Raw genomic sequence first — 17,573 nt, 5'->3', positions numbered from 1 at the left:
ACACACGTCACAGCGTTGCAGATAAGATGCAGCTGCTGTGTTGGAGACAGAACCACTGAGTCAGCCATATGTATTCACAGATTTAAGACAATCACTAATTCACACGAACACAAAAGCGCACATACAGACACACAAGCATACATGAGGCTTACATACATTACATACAGTTTTGTATTTGGTATTCAGCTGATGCTCCAAATACAGGTATACACACACACCAAAGGTAGAGGTGGATAGAGGGAATGAACAGGTAGACGAAAATAAATTTGGTTTGTAGAGATGGAGGAACTGATGTTGAGACAGAGAAGGAAAGAGGGAAGTTCTCAGTCAAAACAGCGAAGAGAGATGGGCCCTGAGTGAAAGGAGAAATCAAAACATACACAACTAACAGATCGTATTAACATAACTGTCTGTGTTTCCGCCACTGAAAAATAATCAGATATTCATTTTTCTACTTCATGACCAGATTAAATGATTGAACAGTGATTAAATCCATCTAATTTAGTTGAACATGAGCACATAAGAGCTGCAGTCTTGCATTTTTGGAGAAACATTCTCTGACATGAAGGAGCTGATGTATGATTTGTTTAATGTATAAATAAAGGGAGAAATCAGAAGTGCATAGACAGCAATAGTCGGTCAATAGATATGTAAAGAGAAGATTACTGGGAAATGAATAACTCTTAGGATAGTCCCTGTTTAAAAAACAGTTACAATATAGTGGTTTTTAATTTAATTAATAAATATAATCACCTACATAGCATAATCCTAGAGAGAGTTAAGGGTTGGGAAATGGGAGGAAATGTTGATTTCCTGATTCAGTATGTATAAATGATATCTTGTTGATAATATTTCTTTGCATAGATTACATTCATTCACTATTGATTTATGGTCACCACTTGTAATTATTTTCATGTCGTTACTGAGAAATCATCTTTTGTCACTTTGGCGTGGGGGATCGCTCTAAAGCCGACAATACTAATGAGGCTTGGACACTTTTAGCATAAGAAACCGGTCAGGGCAGTTGCATATTCAAAATGGTTTGTTGTTAATTTTGTGGACAAAATGTGATGCAATTACAGTGTTCCTCGGAGAGAAAGTGCATACAAGTAAGAAGACACCGGCTTTAAGGGAACCATGATCCAAAATCTTGCAACAACTTTGAAAATGCACAGATTTGGAAAATATATGAGAAAAGGAAGCTAAACTAAATGTAAAATCTTCCTCTTAGGACTGCTGTTATGTCACTTTAGATGCTTTTGCAGATGAGCAAATAGCCATTTACATTTTAAATATGTGATCAGTCTGTCTAAATAATGCTTATTGTGAAATCAGCTCCAGTATTAGATACGAGGGACCAACTGCATAAGACAGGCACATCATCCACACAGCTAACAGCCCACATCCTGCAATGACTGATTGGTCAGTGTGTGTTATGATTTGTGGATGAGTAGTCTTCTCACATTAGGGATTTCACCACATTTATTTATACTCCATAAATACATTGCTTAGCCACCACAGTAAAACCACTGAGATGAATGACCACCTTGTCACTTGGCATTAATGTGGCTGTTATACCACCCTAAAAGTTACTGTAAAAATACAAATACAAAACGAAACTACAAAACAGACCTTACATTTAAAGTATTACAACAAATTATGTCTTCCATTAGGTAATATAGGCTTGCACAGCATGGACATTATATTGCTTGTCATCTTGGGAACTGCACTACTGACTACAGGCAAATCCTCAAATCCTCACATCTCTGAAAAGTATTTTGTCTGCAGGATTATAAGTATTATTCTCCAAGAACCAGTATTTTTCTAAAACAATTGTTGTTTTTAGGTCCATTCCAGCCCTAGAAGTTCTCCAGCAGTGTGTTCCAGTTGTAATGTTGTATTGTCTATGGTGAACATGAATGTGACTTTTACCTCCAGAACCAGGAGAACCAGAAATAGCTTGTCCTACTTCTGAGGTTTGTAGAATTTAGGTCCTTTCATTCATTTGCTGTGCCTCAACCACCTCACTTCAGTGACAAGGTGCCATCAGATTTATATTTTAAAATATCAGCGGAGTGCTTTTGCAGTCATAGACGACTGCAAAGATCCAAGACTAAGAAAGAGATGGAGAATGTTTTTACCAATAGCAATGTGTGTGCAGTGGCTACAGCATGACAAACTTGTCCACTTGTTCAGGGAGCTTTCACCACTGTGTTAACTGCACTCTTCATTGTTATGTACATCTGTTTCTCCTCATTTAGATGCCATGCATGGTTTGAGCACATCTGATCTGCTGTAGCCGAACTATTTCCAAATTCCAGAAGAAGCTTGTTATTTGGAATTAACTCTTTCTCAGACTCTTAAAAAAGTGCAAGCTCTGTCTTGTGCTGTGCTTGTTCTGATTGGAGATGCCCACGTGGAAGCTAACACAACTCTGTCATCATAGGTGTATGCTATGGCACAGCCCTAGGCATGGCTTGTTGTAGTTATACACTGCAGTGTTTTAATTCTTCTGTTATTTCATTTCATTATTTTGTGTGGATTTTTTCTTTCTATATATATTTTTTTGAAATCTTTGCTATGTTCAAATGGTAAATCGTCTTAGTCCTGATGCACACTGGATATGTCTGCTTCCCAAAGATATGTTGAAGCTGCTCACCTTATACAATATGATTAGAAGTCCAAACGGATGACTCCTGGGTGATTTAGTATTAGTATATTATGATAGGCAGGCCACTGCATTTGTGGAGCATTATCTAATCTCCTGAAGGCTGACAAATCACACAATAAACTGACAAAAATGCAGAATTCATGGGCATTCTGTATGATGGGGATTATTAGGGGGACAAAAAGGGGTTGACGGGGAGCACTACATCTAGATGGTGTAACAGGAGAGGTATGATGCAAGAGTAAAGTTGTGTCAGAGTAAAAGAGGAAAGGTGAGACAGAAAGGATGACATCCTGACAGTGAGACAGAAAGGGAGACGGGGAGAAAACCGAAGAAAGTGTTGCTTGACTCATATTTTCCATCTCAGTAAACCAGAATGATCCCTCTCTGGTCCAGAGCTGTTAAAACGTTTACATTGTATGTGTGTGTGTGTCTGCGGGAGAGGCAGAGAGAGAAAGAGGGAGGCACAGAAGGAGTAATACAGGTGGAAATGAGGTAGGAGAGGGCGTTCGTGTTGTTGTGTGTAGATGTGTGTGTGTGCCTGTAGCATAGCCAACCAGGCGTGTGTAAGAGATGATCATCCACTGTACAAGTGCAGGTTCCCCAAATGCTTGTTTTCTTGTCACTACAAACACTTGAATTGGCTGTCTAATGAGCCAAGCAGAAGCCCCATGGTGTTAGAGTGTTTTAATGCAAAAATTGAAAACCAGATTAAACAGCACAGTTGTGAATTTTTGTAAATTTAAAGTGGTAAGTATTTATAAAACCATGTTTGACAAAATATGCCTTTTCCTTTTTTTAATGGTTGATCAGACATTAGTTTTTAGCAATGAAAAGTGAACCTTCAGTAAAAATTCCTTTTATCATCCCACATGAAACTGTGTTGTAGAAACAAACTTTTTCAACATAACAAAGACAGAACTGCATCTTGGAGTAATTCTTGACTGCTGAGTCAAAAGTGAAATTGCTTAAAGCTATACTCATGGATTTCAAAAATTATATTTCTACTGCATTTGTAACAGCCTGGGGCATTTTTTTAAACCGTTGATTGTGTGACAAACCACCACACATTCATTTATCGTATTGCCTTAAAATAATCCTTAAAATACAACTTTGCAGATGACTACAATACAGCTGATGTAGTGAGTCAGAGATCTGAATCAACAGAAAGAATTTACCTACAAAAGCCCAGAAAAGCTTGAATTGAGTGGTGTTCCCTTTTACCCATGATGAAAGAGAGATCAGATTTTTATATGTACCACAGTGGGGTCGACTATTGTCTGACTGATGAACAAACAGCCGGGCCATCCCCAAATCCCAGTTGGAGTTTACACACACACTCACACACAAACGCACACACACAGTAAAATCCCACTGTGTGTGTGAACAAACAGAGGATGAAAGGCAAGACAGCGAGGGGAAGAGCACATATAAAGAGCTGCTGTTTTATTAATGAACCTGGAAACAGGCTTGGGATTCTCAGGATGAGTGTGTGCATGTGTGTGCGTGGTGTTTCTTTGGCTATGCACCCACACAACAACATGAACCAAGGTGGATGCTTGGACTGTATTGACACACACACACACAGACACACACACAGACACACACACATACACAGTCTCTAATAAATTCACCCTAATTCATTCTCTCTTTTCTCTGGGGAAGAGCCAGGAGTTTGCCTGATCCAAGGAAGCTTCACGTTACCTTCACTAAATAATTGATGCTCTCTCTCTGAGTTGCACTCACTTGCTCCTCTTTTTGCTCTCTATGTATCTGTCTGTTTTTCTTTTTCTTTCCGTCTGGTTAATTTTTTTGTTTTTTTTTCTCCCTCTGTCACTGTGTTTGTGTTTCTTCTGTCTGTCTTTCCTTCTTTCTCTCTCTTCGTGTACCTACACTACACACACACACAAAGCTATGAAATAGGAATGCAATTAATCATTGACCTGGCTAACTGAAATCAATTACTAAATCAGTTGTCAACAAGTTTAGTTGAGGATTAGGTGGTGACATCACCACATGATTTCATACTGACTTGTAATGCTTCAACATGTAGACATTACAGTTTAGTGGAGTGAAGCGTGCCAAGTGTGAGTCACGCCAAGTCAGTCGACCAAGTTCACCGTTGATGTGGACAAACACGGATGAACCAAAAAATATTCTGTCTTAATTCATAATGTAACAAAGCAGGATATCATAAAAAGCAGTGTTATAGCAACATCTTACTTAAATCACAAAAAATCACGCACATTTAAACAGAAAGCACACAAACAAGCTTTTTCATTGCCACGCCGAACTCCCTCGTGTCAGTAGAAAAGTTCGAGAGTGCCACAGAAAAGTCACAGCTTATGTGGTGAAAAGACCGTATCCCTTCTCTAAAGTTGATGCACAGACTTCAGGTAAACAAAGATAATAAATTATATCTTCCTGATTTGTCTCAACAAGAACCATTTTTAAATTCGGGAATTTTTGTACCTGCTAGCCCAAACCAGGGTTTAAGTTTTGCATATATGGTAATTGATTTAGTTGAAATTATGCAAGTGCACCAGGCACCGTGCACAAACATTCCTACTTCTCTCTTGTCAACACTTACATGGGCAGCAGCAGCCTAAACGGCAAGTTATTTGGTTTTAGACTGTTGTCATTTTGGCAGCTTTTAGTGTCAAACTACAGTAAATAAAAGATTATTATTAAAACTGGTCATTTATCAGCAGCAACCAAATGAAACTGTACAATTTTAATTTACAGGTTACATAAACAGTACAAAAACAGCTTTGAGGAAGAATATGACTGAATATGTTATGGCTTGTCTACGGATGTAATATTTTCAATTAATTTTTTTCTGCGAAACAAGAATTTTGTTTTGACCAAGCCCATTAAAAGAATCAGAAATGAGAATCATTAAGAACTGGAATTGATAAGCAGAACTGGAATTGGAATTGTTAAAATCAGAATGATACCCAACTGTAGCCAGGAGTTTGGGGAATTGGTAGAAGTGTTAGAAATTTGTATTTAGTATGTGTGCATGCTCTCTCTCTCTCTCTCTCTCTCTCTCTCTCTCTCTCTCTCTCTCTCTCTCTCTCTCTCTCTCTCTCTCTCTCTCTCTCTCTGTGTGTGTGTATGAGAGGAAGTCTGAGAGGTTTCTTGGATGAGAGATCTTCTCGGGTCCAGATGTCCCCCTCAAGAATTGAAACCATAGAAAAGTGGCTGCATTTAGACAGTGTGTGTGAAAATGATTGTGTGTACATGCACATGCCTCTACACTGTGTGTCTGTGTTTCTGGGCATGTGGCAGTGTTTGTGTGTGTGTTTGTGCAGGGACCTTGTTCCCCCACTACCATAGGGATGTGACCCCACTAACCAGGGGTTAAGTGCTCTTTCTCTCTTTCTCCTGCATTCATCTTGTCTTCTCTCTCTCATTCTGACATGCTATTCCCATTTATTTATTTCCTACAATTGCATTTTGCTCATTCTCGTTTTCTGAGTCTGCCGAGGTTTGTTCGCTAGAATGCGGTTACATCCCGTTCACATTCTATGATCCCTGTGAATAAGTTAGCCTTCACCTTAATATAGATTTGTGGTATTGTGGCTTCCTGTTTGTCTCTAAGACAGGTTTATTTCATGAAGTAATATTTCTAGAGCGAGAGGTCTGAGGGAACAGAGAGTGTCATTCATGTTTCTTGTTATGCTTTTTAAATTAGTCCGGGGACAGTTAGCAGTTAAGTCTGCACATTCTCTGGCCACTTCAATCGGTACACCTGCATAATGCTAGGGCAAACAACCAATGACCTTTAAGACATTAACACATGCCTTATTTCTCCCAAAGCTTCCAGCTGTTTTTGTTTATTGGATGACTTCTTTGTTTCTCGATAAGACGTAAATATTGAGACATATACTATATACCATCAGCCCTTCTATGTTTGTTTGCCCGACAAGACTTTTAGTTTGTTCACGTTTCCCCAAATTAGTTTGAAGGGTTTATTCATACTGCACAGTTGCATGATTTTTGGCTTTTCATTTTCATTTATCCCCCTGGAAAATAAGAAAAAAGTATTAAAATAGCACAATAAAAAGAGACTATCTTCCAATTCTATTTATCTATCCAAATCTAGTGTAACACGCACACAGTTATACGGCTAACTGGCATAGTAACTGAAACAATAAATAATGTCGTTCAATTAGTATTACAAGAGCATAACGTTTTTGGTGTACATATTTTTATTCTCAATGTGCAACCTGCCTGTGTGTCACACTCAACAAATCAACTGGATTTTATTGTACATAACATTTTGTATAGCCAAATATATGCTGTAGCAAGCAGTAAAGTGAAATCCAAAGCAGCACTTGGTACCGTGTGTGTGTGTGTTTGCGTGAGCATGTTTTTTGCTGGTTAGTTCTTTGAGTCAAGAGTCCCTAATCCTTGCCATCAGAGACTTCTCACACACACGCACACACGCACATACACATTCACTCACATTCTTATCAGCTTGCCCAGTGAACCATTATGGTGTGTGTATGTGTGTGTGTGTGTGTGTGTGTGTGTGTGTGTGTGTGTGTGTGTGTGTGTGTGTGTGTGTGTGTGTGTGTGTGTGTGTGTGTGTGTGTGTACTGATGAGGGGATACCAGTCTTCCCATGACAGAGGTAATCCTGTTCAGTGGCAGGTCTGGATATTCCAACTGGTATGTGTGTGTTTGTGTGTTTCTCTCTGTGTATCCCATAGCAGCAGGTCATAGAGCCCAAATCTACTGTCTGCTTGTCTTGCTGCCACTCCGCCTGTTAGTCTGTCTGTCTGACAGTTAGTCTCTCTACTCCTTTTGTCCCATTGCGCTCAGGCTTCTGTCCATCTGCACTGAGGCAATTGTGTCTTTTTCTCTGAGAGGGCTGCTATTAGTGCTGATCCTAAAGAGACTCAACACACAAACATGGTTTTTGATTGCTGGCGACTATGATTAGCTTCCTAAAAAACATAGAAATTGCAGTTTTGAAAATTCTTTTCTGTTTAGGGCAGTTCTGCACGTTTTAATGGAAGACAAATGGTGAAAGCTTGTTATCTTATGCAAGCACATAAAGTTTAGTTTTATTCTTATGTTCTTGTTTGTGCTTTAAGGTAGCAGCCTAATTTCCAGTTTACTGATTGCTTTTCATCCCTACCAGAGGCATAAAAAGTCACAGATGATGCACATGATGATATCTTCTGCTCTTTTATGAAAAGCTTTTCAGTGAGGTATGAGTAGGACGCTTACATCGTAAAGCAACCAAAGGGAGTTTACTTTTTTTGTTAATGTACCAAACACAACTTTGAACCTGTACATGGCTGTATTGATGTACATGGCTGTATCAGTGTGCTGCTTTTTGTAAATATCTTTCTGTTTTGCATGTCCATGTGTGGGTATGGTTGGATGCCAACTGTACATTTTTAGTCATCCTTGTGCAAATATAGGAGATTCATGTAGCTGACTGAATCTGTTTTGAAATATGGCCGAGTTTAAGAGCCAGTGTGTTAATGTGCATATTGATGTGGTTTCAGATGGTGCTGTGTCTGAAATTGTATGTTTAGTTGTGTGTTTTGGGAGTATTGCAGTGTCTGTTTTTCAGGACACCAGCGGGGGGCTAATGGAACGGCTTTGTTGATTTAAAAGAATTACCAGCCTCCTTCGCCAAAATCAACTCATAATCTGCTTTACTGGCACCACTCGGCTCACTGCCACACCATTGACAATACCTACCCACACAACACGCATGTGTGTGCACACACACACAGACACACACACAGACACACACTAATGTTGATCAGCCAAACACCACTACAAGACACTAACTCTCTTGTGAAAACTGACTTGATGAAAAGGAAGAGGGGGAAAAACGGTGAGAAGACAAAATACCAGTGAGACAATAAGAAAGGGAGAGAGGTATGAGGTGAAGCGACAGAGAGGGAGGAGGGCAACAATGGAGGAGTGGGGGTGAGACACATGGAGAGAGAGCGAGAGATGAGATGCTGCAGGGTTATCAGTGATTAACAGTTCCACCCTATAGAATGTTGCTTTGGACATCAAAGAAAGAGCTGCTTTTTGTTTTCCTGGCCTTGAGTATAACCCTGTTAGGAATGTAGTGTCTGCACACAGACAGAAGAACACACATGCGCCAAGTTTAGCAGTGACACAGGGAGGTAAGCATGCAAGGGAAGATGGCAAAGATTGAAACAAGGAGGAGGTTGACAGTGAGTGTCAAGAGAGGATGAGGAGGGAAAGATGGAAAGTAGAAGAGAAAAAATGAGTGGCACTATCAAAAGAAGAAATTTTATTAATTGCAACAAAATATTTAATTCATTTTTTAAAAGCAAATGGCGGTTCCAGTGTATATGGTTAGGAGAGCAATTCATATTGTTAACCTGCTTTGTTTTACAGCATTTATCTTGTCATTCATAAACAGCATATTCTTTGACCAAACAATGATCCAGCAAACCTGACTTTCTGTCAGGAGCAACACAGTGATTCTGAGCCTTAAATTATTCTTCCTCTACATGTGCAGCTTCACGTTATGTCAGAATAACAGATACCAGAAGCCATTCATTCTGGTGGAGGGTGAATGGCAGATGTTAACTGAGCCTTACTGCTTTATAGCATTGGATCTGCGGGCCACCAGAAGATAGATGCACAACATTTCCAACCTCTGCATAGAAAATGGAAGTATAAAATGGACTTTGGTAGCTACTAGGGACGTAAAAGTACATGACTCTGGATGAATGTATCAGTTTATTGATCAACGATACAATGGCATTGATTGAAAATCCAAAAGTTGATCTGTATTGCACTCCGCCATTTAGGTGCACATTTATTTTGACTTTCCTGTAGCATGTTCGTTGCACTTTGGCTTTGCTAATTACACACTAAAAATGCATGGATTTTCATTGTTGTGAAGCTTCTTATTTTGTTGTGCATTCGAAAAGCATGTGGGATAGTACTGTTTCTTCTTTAGGTGCACAGCCAGAAAGGAACAGAGGGATGGATACCTAGCAGGTGATTCTAGAAGAGTGGACTTTTGCATTGAAGTTACTTCAAAAATCCAGCAAATGCATCCTACTTTATTGGAAATGTCTTCAGTCTCTAGTTTTATTTCATTTTATTCATAATGTATGATCATTGAAGAGAAGCTCTTAAAATTACAAAAATAACATTTGATATACTGAATCATAATGAAATCTGTAACTTATTCCCTTAGTGTCACCATCATAAACAAAATTGGATCTGCAAAACAAATTGCTCAATTAATTCTGTGATTGCTAACGGGGATCACAGATGGATTCTATATAATAGTCTTTTTTTTTTTTTCTCAGAACAGTTGCTAATAACCAGCTTGCCCCAGCCCTGCCAGTCTCATGCTCCCCTACCTGCAGGCTGGCCGGGGGGCTGTAGGGGTGTTTGTTGTTGTTAGTCAGCTGCCTTTCCAGTGAGGTTCAGATCACGCAGACAGACTCCAACACCACTGGCTTGGACTGCAGCTTGTGTCGGTAGCCCTTCTTCTCTCTGGGAGGTCTGCTGTGACCTGGACAGCCGCTTCAATTAGAACCTGCAGTAGGTGAAGGATTTATTGAAGAGGCAGTTGAATGGCGTCAAGGATTTTCACAATAGTGACCTGGCAGTGTGCTTGTACTGTAAACAGAAGACAGCTTGGTGAACAAGATCAACATCTTTAGGTTTAAACTTTCAGGATAAAATCAGAGTTGCGAATTGGACCTTTGGTTCACCACTTCCAGTCATCATATTATATGATCTTTTAGCCACATTATCTATATCTAATAAATATTTACAGTCGCTGTGATTAATCTTTTAGCATTTAATTTCATTTTATTATTTAATTTTGTAGGTGCAGTGCACACTTTAAAGTAATCACATCGAAGTTAGATAGCAGCTAATTTACATCTGTTGCCTTGAAAGCAACAAAATAACAATGTTTGGGCTTTATTTAGATTTAAGAGCGCTATTTTGACTTCTCTGCCTTCTTAAAAAGTTTAATTGCGGTTTATGCTTTTTTTTTTTAAAGTGATCTGTGTCTTTATTAGAGGAGTGCTACTCGTGATTACAAATGTACTTGACATTTGCCGTAGTTGGACTGTTTCTATATTCATAAAAAACAAAATACTTACACAGTACTTTGTGTTTTTGTGAGAACAGCTTTTCTAGTTGTTCTTCTGTGTTGTTTGATGGTTCTGTTCAGTTCTGTCAAACATAGGGCTAGATATCAGAGAAAGGTGTGCATGCTACTTTAGAATCATATTGTACCTACATGGGTAACATGAATACTCTATCAAAAGAAACTGTGATGGAATGAATGGATAGTCTGGGTATGTGTCCTGTAACATTATATACAGTACCCAGCACACATGCTCAAGAAGCTGTAAGTCATGTCTTATGATATATTGTATGTACCAGTTTCTTCATTTTTTGCATTTCCTAGAGGTCAGCTTATTGAGAGAATATCACTGAAGCCTTGGTAAAACATGCTATTGCCTTGACATAGAAAGAGTTTCACTTTATTTGTGTTGGGAGCGTTTCATCTTCACCACTAGCAACAAGTGGATGGATTTTGCTTATTGTTCAAATGCCCACATATATAAAGATACCCAAAGTATTACTGAAGACAGCCTCTCAGCACACCCCTTCACATACATACACACATTGTCTCACACTGGTCTCCTCATATCCACACATACACACACAGAAGTAAAATGCTCCATCAAAGTACAACAATGGAGTGAGAGAGGGAGAAAGAGAAAGAAAAAGGGAGAGGTCTGAGATCTGAGAGGAGAGGAGACGAGAACAATGGCTTTAAGTCTTGACAAACACTTAGCCGAGGCCTTTAGACTAACACTTTGGAGCAGACATGTCTGCCTGCATACCAATAGCAAATACTGTCATTCCCCATCTAACTCAGAGGCTTTTGATGTTCTATTCACAGAGATAGAGAGAAGGGAGGTGAAGGAGGGGATGGAGGTAGAGTGAATGCAGTAAAAGGAAACAAGAAGGAATGGAAAAATTAAAGAAAAAAGATAAGGAAGGAATAGAGTTAGATGAATGAGTGAAAAGCTTTAATTTCTTTAGCAAACTATGATGTTGGCATCTCACACTTTTCTTATTTCTTCCCCTTTTTGTTTTTTGAGACTGACTTCTCATTCTGTGTCTCTGTATCTATCTCTGTGTATCCAGCAACATATAGATGACTGCAGTAAGAATAAGTGTCAAAGAAAAGGATAAAGAACAAGAGGAGAAACCATGAAGTGGAGGATGGATCCCTGTCCATAACACAATGGTACATAGTTTGCAATCTTGAACATGCCTGTCTGTGTGTTTCCTTCTTTCTCAGAATAACTCCACAGTTTTCCAATTTTTTCTGCTTTCAGTTGGTCTTATTTTTGCTGCTTTTACCAAACATTAACACTACTGTATGAAAACCTTTGATCCCTACAGCATTTCAATATTAACTTTCAACCAGCTCCAGGAAACACTCACTTGCTTTTTGACATTTAAATGGTCAATATACTTTAAATGAAGTTTGATGTTTTCACATAGCAGCAGTGACATACATACTATCATGTGTGCATGCGTGTGCACATACACGTATACCATTACAAACTACACCTCTTATCTGCCAAAGTGCACAAGCACTGGCAGGCACAAACTGACACACATTCCCATCACACACACACACACACACACACACACACACACACACACACACACACACACACACACACACACGCACACGCACACGCACGCACAACCTCCTCTGCAAGTTGATAAGTGTGTTAGGAGGCAGGGAGAAATTATTAATTATCAGGCTAATGGGCACCAGGCTGAGTTCTGCTTCATTAAGCTCTAACTGTTTGTGTGTGAATGTTTGTGTTTGTGTATCAGAGGACAGGGGGACCTCTGAGTAATACACAAAGAATAGGGAGGGTAGGGGTGGGAGCGTAAGGTTGTGCACAACAAAACAAAACACAAATATACACATGCATAAAAAAAGGGAGAATCAGAAATTGTATCCCATCTCATTGACTTCCATACAGGGTCGTTGGAACACAAAATATTTTGCAAGGTAGTTTGTTGTACACTGCTCACATATGCTAATGCAAATTTTTCATTCGCAAATTATGCTCATAAGAATTGAGAGATAAAGCAAAAAGACGATGCAGAAAAGCTAAAATTTTCAAATGTCTCCATTCCTCTCAATTTCAAAAGCCATCGATTGACCACGTAATACCTCAGTAAAGTGTTCCAACTAATGTGCCAGTGTGCATTGTGCACATTATTTTGTGGGGTTGTAGTTGTACCATCTTTGCACCCTGTGTTGAATAGTACTGCAGTTTGCTCCTACTCTGTTGCCTGGAGGGTTGTGCTGGCTACAGTATGATAAGTAAAACCAGTGTTGACTTTAATCTGACTCACTCCCACTAGGAAAGACAGATAAGAGGAGGGGAGGGAGGCAGAGGGAATGTGAGACAGTGGAATGAGTCAAACAGGAAAAGTTACATTGTTGCAAATATGTGGAGTTAGATGGAGCTCTAACTTAATTGTAATGTAAGGTATGAAAATAAAAAAAAGAACATGCAAGCACTTTTTAAGAGTATTGTGTGACATTTCAAATTAGGGAAATTGCATTTATGTAGCAGTTTTAACTCCTTGCCCTGGACTGCTTGTTTTGCAGTTGCGCTGAATGGTGCTGTCTACTGTGGAATAAGAATGCAGCCTACTAGTGGACACTTTGTTACACAGAATCAAGAACTTCTGCTGGCTTTTCTCCATGCTGAGGTTAAAATTGAACTTGAATTTAAAGGCCTTAACCAAACTCCCTATATCCCTGTGTGACAGCACATTTCTGTTTGTGATTTCTGTGTTTGTGTGGACATGTGTGTTTGCCTATAAATAGCTCTGATAGTAACGTAAGCAGGGGCCCAGGCCCAGTGGTTTTTCCCATTGATTAGGTGGCTGGCTAATGCACAATCATCCCCACCACCCATGCACGCACGCACACACACGCACACATAAACTACTGCACTAATGAGAGTTGGACCCCTAGGAACAACCCACCAACACCACTTTACCCCTGGGAGAGACAGGAGTGTGAGGTAGAGAGAGGAGGAGAAGAAAGGGTCAGTATAAAGAAATAGGTAAAATAAGTAGATAAAGGTGGACGATAAGGAAGAGAAAGATGAAAGACACAGAGCATGACAATGTGAGTGACAGCCGACAACTGGTGGAATAAATGAATGCAATCCTGCCTTAATTTTTGTGTGAATGTAGGTTTGTGTGCATGTGGTTGAGATGCCCCCGAGGGGTGTCCTCTTGCTGTCGATGTGTGTATCCCCATGTCTGGGTGTATGTGTGTGCTAGAATTACCCAGAATGCTTTAGCGATTGACTGGTTGGCTAATGGCAGTCTCTGTTTTCCTCTGATGGTCATTGACTAGGCCTTCCCATCAATACCTGTTTTTACAGCTATACTCGAGGTGTGTGTGTGTGTGTAGTTGTGTGGTTGTGTGTTTGTGCAAGCTGCTTATGAGAAAAACTACTTCTACTTAAGAATTCCTGATTTTCATAAAGGAACCATGTCTGCTCTTCACACATCTCCTTTGCCTTACTGTAAACTGTGAATTTATAGACAATGTTTTATGTAAGTTAACATGATTTTACCATGAGGTTTACTTCAATGTACTGTCTTGAGACAGTATCGAAAAGTTAAATAGGAACATTTAAACGGAAATACACTAGTGATACAGTTACACCAGTACAACTCTAACTGCAAATACTAGGTATGAATAAGGTTTCTCAAAGGAAATTGGTAGTTGGCAATGGCAAATGTTGCTGTTGTCAGTGTCGTTAATGATGATTGAAAAGCATTATTACCACTGCTTATTTTCTCAGATGCTTTAAAACCAAACAAATTGTATGATAAAGATGTAATACTTCTTCAAACATTTGTACAAACACTCTATATTTTAGGCATGGCCAGGTACCTCTACCCTAAAATGCTACTGGGAATCCTGAACAATATTTTAGACCAGTGATATGGAATTGCTGAAAGATGACAAATACATTGGTAGAAGTTGCCTGTAAGAATGTGGAGTTGCCTTCAATTGTCAGGCTTCAAGTTATAAATAAAGATACGTAAACCAATATACACATAGAACGAGGAAAGTCTGCTTAACTGGCTTAAGATCTCCCCCCCTCTCCTCTCCTCTCGTATCCTCTCCTCTGCTCTCCTACCCCTAGCTCCCCTACCTGCCTATTTTCCTCTCTGTTCTTCCTCTGTCGTTCTCCTACTGCTCTCCCTCGAGTTTGGAAAGGATTTGGTCTCACAGACACACAGCAAGACTATCACCACTCCACCCAGGAGACCACTCATCTCTTCCCTCAACTCTTTCACCTCCCCTCCAACCTCCCTCCTCCCTCCATCCATCCATCTCCCCATCTATCCATCCATCGATTGCCACTATTCCTGGACTCCTGTTATCCCACTCCTGGTCCAGCTCGGGTTTCCCTTCCCTTCCCACCACTCACACTCTGTGTGTGTGTGTGTGTGTGTGTGTGTGTGTGTGTGTGTGTGTGTGTGTGTGTGTGTGTGTGTGTAGGTGTGTGTGTAGGTGTGTGTGTGTGTGTGTGTGCTAACCTGTGTATTTCCCCCTGTCTTTTTGGCTGTCACATTTGATTAAATACCAGAACTTCTCCAGGATAGTAATCACAATAAAATAAATATTTATGTTCTTTCACCATTAATGATATAGCAAAACAATAATTTACTAAAATCTATAGATAATCACTTTCTATCTACTTGAAACAGATGAAACACACACACACAGACACACACAAGATGCTCTTCCCACGAAATGTGACTCAATTCCATGCTCATTAGTAGCAACAGTCCTCTTGCTGCCTAGTCACCTCTAAATGGTGTAAGTGGCCTAAGTATTGACCATCTATAAGAAATGGTCAATTCTGTGAGGAGAGCTGAGCTGATCAATAGCCTGATTACTCTGGTAAGGGGGGCGTGGGGGCTCTTGGCTCATCCATTCATTCATCCATTCTTTTACTAACTGAATCGTTCATTTTAGTAATACTGGTCTTTGTGTAATGGATACTTTTTGAAACAGTTTTTGGTAGTTTTATGCATTTACTGGAGACACATATTAGCGAAGTGACAAGAAATGAGACAACACAACATGCAGCAAAAGATCCTCGGTCAGACTCAAAACAGGAAAGTTGATGCCAATGTACTATGTATCATATACATGTGCTATGTATTGATGATGCTAATTTTCCTAAATTTGAAAATGGTTAACATCATGCTGCACTGGGATTAAGTTAGACACTCAGTAAGACACTATTTGTCATAGTGTGCATGATTTTTTTTTTAAATTTCTGTCGTGTGTGTGTTTTTATTATGAATAAAAAAGAACAAGCAATAAATGATAAATCTCTCCTCTCCTCTCCTCTCCTCTCCTCTCCTCTCCTCTCCTCTCCTCTCCTCTCCTCTCCTCTCCTCTCCTCTCCTCTGGCTTTGTGTGTGTGGACAGTAACTATCATAGTAGAGTTTCTTGTTGATGAGTCTAATTGTTTTCATGCGAACACAAGAGAGAGGTGTTTGGCAAGCACAAGGTAAAGAAACAGAGGAAGAAGAGGGTTGAGGGAGTGCAGTATAGTGATCATGAGGGGAAAGAGAAGCAACAATTAAAGAGCGAACAGAGGCATAATAGTCAATGAGTGAGCTGCCAGGTCTAGCAAGACAATGCTGCTTTTCTTCATTTTTCTTTTTCAAAATTCACCCCATTTTTTTCTCATGCCCTTCAAACGACCATGAGAGTGTGGTGGATCTGAGAAGTGCGTAGGACTTTTAGAAATATTACTACTTTGTACCGCTAGTCTGACCCTTAATGTCACCCTTACCTGTATTTGTTTTCATAACACCTGAAAATAACACACACCCTGTTTAAAAAAGCTGGGAAAGCCTTGATGCTCTCACTTTGAAGGACATTCTTTCTTTGAAAAGATGAGGAAAGTCTGTCCTGCACAGTAATTGTAGCTAATACATGGTGTCCCTTCTACCCTGCATGTTCCTTCAGTGCCTGTCTGGCTCTTTTTCGTGAGCCACAACTCACCTAGGTCATGGGAATTTGCTTTAAAAGCCTAGAAATTGATGCTGGGTAGACAACTAAGAGAGAGGCTGGTGCAGTTAATTAATGAACACAGAATGTCTGTTGCATTTTTTGGAGACACATGTAAGTGGGCCTTAAATGACCATGGAGAAAGAGAAAAAGACAAACTGTGAGAAAAAAGCAATTCCTCCATTGCTCTCATTTTGTGTGTGTACGTGTGTGCATGCATGTGTGTTTTGTGTGCAAACTACCTCACTGTAGCTATTAAAGCTGGTGACAGCTGTGTAAAACTTATAATGCTGTTGTTTGGAAAACAGAAAATGTAAAAGGATGCAAAGACACACAAGCACCCTTTGAAGATAATTGTGACGAACAAAAGTTAAATTATGATGTTTTTGAAAAAAATTAAGTGAATTCTTGCAGCTCCAGCACTGATTGCACTAACAGAACAGTGCATTCTATTATTATTCCATAAAACAATGCATTATACCTTCTATGGAATTCAACCTAGTGGCATGCAATAATATACAGTACTTGATTATGATCATCATTAACTGATGCGGTGCACATTTGAAGACAGTCATTTTTGTTCTCTATTGATGAGTGTGATTTATCTTACACTCTACCTTTTTCTTTCAGATAACAATGAATAGTTGAAGAAAGTATGGGTAAAGAGGGAAATGTGGTGTGATCGATGTCTTCAGTTGTACTTCAACCTACAATGTGGTGAATGTAGGACAAACACTACGTCACTAAGCGACCA

The 17,573-nt window shown here is 39.5% G+C and overlaps 1 protein-coding gene and 1 long non-coding RNA gene across 3 annotated transcripts in view; one reads left to right on the top strand and one right to left on the bottom strand.

Annotated features, from left to right (window-relative positions):
• The window catches only part of LOC127531177 (uncharacterized), a 387,768-nt gene that overhangs the window by 251,504 nt on the left and 118,691 nt on the right, over positions 1-17,573 (bottom strand). The gene's annotated exons all lie outside the window — the stretch shown is intronic.
• Positions 1-17,573, top strand: part of esrrga (estrogen-related receptor gamma a) — a 155,234-nt gene that overhangs the window by 26,632 nt on the left and 111,029 nt on the right. The window contains exon 3 of one of the 2 annotated variants that reach the window (XM_051939886.1): positions 11,869-11,971. The exons of the other annotated variant lie outside the window; for it this stretch is intronic. The gene's annotated coding sequence lies outside the window, so the exon portion shown is untranslated. The remainder of the gene's footprint in view (positions 1-11,868; positions 11,972-17,573) is intronic. 2 annotated transcript variants of the gene reach the window in all.

The sequence above is a fragment of the Acanthochromis polyacanthus genome, chromosome 2 (assembly GCF_021347895.1).
Source record: "Acanthochromis polyacanthus isolate Apoly-LR-REF ecotype Palm Island chromosome 2, KAUST_Apoly_ChrSc, whole genome shotgun sequence".
Lineage (NCBI taxonomy): Eukaryota > Metazoa > Chordata > Actinopteri > Pomacentridae > Acanthochromis > Acanthochromis polyacanthus.
Note: the sequence above shows the minus strand (reverse complement) of the source record. Positions and strands in the feature narration are given on the sequence as shown.